General features: G+C 28.9%; 1 long non-coding RNA gene across 1 annotated transcript; it reads right to left on the minus strand.

The window, feature by feature from the left end:
- Nucleotides 1-465: 465 nt before the first annotated feature.
- On the minus strand, nt 466-3,192 carry LOC133800832 (uncharacterized). The gene is made up of 3 exons (XR_009876630.1): nt 2,967-3,192; nt 2,815-2,863; nt 466-706 (listed from the first exon to the last, which is right to left on the minus strand). It is a non-coding gene; the product is annotated as an uncharacterized LOC133800832 (long non-coding RNA).
- Between the last annotated feature and the right edge of the window lie 300 nt (nt 3,193-3,492).

The raw sequence follows: 3,492 nt of genomic DNA on the forward strand, positions 1-3,492 counted from the left end.
TGTTGGGTGTAATTTGTTAATATTGCTTGTTGTGGATTTGTCTACATGTTTCGATATTAATATTATTGATATTGCTAATGTTGATATTAATAACTATTTATTGATATTAATATTATTTAGATATTGCTAATGTTGAAAATTACAACGGTGATATGTGCTTAAGGGTGATGCATTTCAGCTATGGCAGTATGCTTTCAACTTGTGATTTTCTGTGAGTATTAATTCAAGATATGGAATTGTTTTATTAGGGAGCATGATAGAATGTGTTTTTTTTTTAATGGGGTTTAGATTCTTTTAAATTTGCAATTGAGTATGGAATATGATTTTTTGCCATTATAGAAACATGCTAGGTGTGCTTTCTCATTATGTTTGTAACAATGCTCTATTCTATTCTCTTGTAAAATTTTACTCTGTTGATAATTATTTAAGAAAAATATCCTAATCATAAAAAGGTTCAGTCGAGCCTTAACAAAACATGCAATATGGGTTCATTTTTAAAAATAAAAATATAATATCTTTTATGCAATTTGAAAATAAAATTTTAAAGTCCCACTGTAAACATAATAGGAAACATAAATAACTTCATAAAATGTTATTGGCGTTAACTAGATCGTTTAATAGTTCATCGACACCCCACAAGATACTTGCTCAGATCTTGGAATGCCTCACATCACAATGCATGTCATATAGGAAACCTAACGCCTACCTGAAATGATGAAAATAAGGGGTGAGCTAAAAGCCCTGTAAGGAAGTACAAACAAGAAACAACAATTCACATAATAAGCACAATACAAGTTTATTCTCATCGTAACATAAGCTTACAACATATCATATCATTAACGTATCACCATCATAGCATAAGCATACACTTTATTTTAATATTTCATCATAACAAATAAATTAAACAAATTCTATGAGGCAACTAGTAAGCCATAAACTAGTAAATCCTACTCTGTGAGGTACACAGGAGCTCTGGTCCTAAAATAACCTCGGTGAGTCCACCCTATGAGTTACATCATACCTTAGTAACTAAGTTTTTGTGTTGAGTTCAACACGCTTACAACCTCTGCTCTCATACAACACATACATGTACCTCATCTCATAACATTACATCTCATACAGTCAACATAAACTCATAAAAATTCTACCTTGTCTAAATATCAAGTAAGACTAAGCATACTAAACAAACATACCCCATGTGTGCATGAGTCATAAACACGTGGCAAAAATTGCACCACAACCATTAACGTACAATGATTTCACATAAAATCATAAAAGAATAATGTCAATTCTACTGACTAATTTTTCTTAGTTACAAAACAGGAATCATATGTTTGATTAATTTAAACTTGCATGTAACATGCATACGTGGGAGTATTCTTAAAATTAGCGTTGAAGTTGGTAAATTCTACTTGTTCATTTTAATGCCACTTTCTAAAATTCAGCAAGAGTTAGTTTACCAATTTGTTAACATTATCATATTACCTACTTAGATCATAAGATTTTATTCTAGATTTTATTTCACAAAATTATATATTTAATTAGCACTGAAATCACATTTGTTTTAAAATAATAAAATCCAAATTATTATTTTAAATAAAGATAAAATATGACAACTTTTTCTATTTCTCACAAAATAATTAATTTAACATAATTAATTAATTTAAAAAGAAAAATACATTCACTCACTTCATCAAAATTACTAAATTAATAAATAAAATAAATAAATAATTTAACCTTTTAACAATTTAAGACCTCAAGGACACCACATTTTACATCTATGTCGTTAATTTTAAAATAGTTGGAAAAACCATCTATACTCCCATTTACTCAAAAAATTCCTTAGTCCAATTTTAAAAATAGTGTTACTTAATTAATTATTTTACAAATCAAAACTGCATTAATAAGAATGAAAAATTACATTTTTAAAAGTATAAAAAAAATACATTTTTCATATATATAATATCTAAGGCATATATTAATTAAACATATATTTTATATCTTTTTTTTAAATGGACTTTTTCCAAGAAATCAAAAATTTCAGCAAGCATTTTGTTACATAATTTTTAAGGTATGTGTCTTTTAAAATACTTTTAATAAAAGGCAAAGATACCATAATACTAAACAAAATTCAGCAAACATTTTATACTAAAAAATTTCAATCTTTTTAATTAACCATTTCAACAAATTTATCTATCATGCTTGCAGCCCCTTTTTCCATTGAATTTAGAAACACCATTAGCATGCAAAAAAACTATAAACATTACACAAAAAGAACTCAATTTGCATCTTTAATATCACAAGTACAACAAAGTAAAAAAAACAATGCTAAAAGAAAAGGAGCCAAAACCCTAACACCATTCAATCTTATGAACCACAATTTTTACATAGATCATCATCATAACCAAAACTTAAACCGATTTATAAATAATATAAACATCATATTAATTTCATGCTCCAATTTTACACCACATTCCCAAATCAAGAAACATATTTAACAAAACTCAAAAGAAATGGAATGAACCACACGAAATGGCTTGGCCGAAGCATGCAACCAATACATACCCTTGAATCCAATATGTTAATTAACCACCTAACATGTTTCTAATCAATCTATCATAACAACTCATGCATTCATTATATATCTATAGTGCAAAACATACAACAAAAGCAATATATTCATCAAGACCAAAATAGACAAAACATTACCTTACATTCTAATCATATTTTCCAAAACAACAATCAATACTTCAAGATCATAAACAAGAACATAACATCATCAAATCAACAAAGAGATTAGGAAAATCTCATTACCTCATTTGATTGTGTCCAAGGACACAATAGCACAACCACCTTGGATACCCTAATAGATTTCGAAAACCACAAAGAAAAGAAAAACTTAGGATTTGAGGAGAAGAAACTTAGACTTAGAGGATCAAAAATCAAAGACCAATATGAAAACATACCTAGAAAATCTTGAGCCTTAGCCTTTTTCTCCTTCTCTCTTTCTTTCATCTTTCTCTCTCTAGCCGAAGTCCCTCTCTCTCTTTCTTTCTCTTCCTCTTGTGCACTCTCTTTCCCTCTTTCTCTCTATATACTCGGCAACAACTAGTGAGCCTTGCTAAATATAAAACCTAGACACTAATCACGGATCTAATGGGAAAAAGGATGATTCCTATATTTAAGTTTCCTCAATTTTATCCTAGAATCAAATGGGTAATAAGGTGACAACTCAAAGAGATAAGTCAACAACAAAATAAGGAAACTCACATCACTCTCTCTCTACCCTTTGGTCGACACGTACTCCTCCCCACTCTCTATTCATTCGGCCAGCACACACACACCATTTAACTCTAAAAATTATACTTACCCAAATTAACCCAAGCAAATCCCATAGGAAAAGTCAATCCCAATATTCATTACCATTTATTTAATTTCTTAAATTGAAACAAGAAAAGATGACCTAGGATTATTAAGGAAAAGATTCTATTT

The sequence above is a fragment of the Humulus lupulus genome, chromosome 1 (genome assembly GCF_963169125.1).
Source record: "Humulus lupulus chromosome 1, drHumLupu1.1, whole genome shotgun sequence".
NCBI classification, from domain to species: Eukaryota; Viridiplantae; Streptophyta; class Magnoliopsida; order Rosales; family Cannabaceae; genus Humulus; species Humulus lupulus.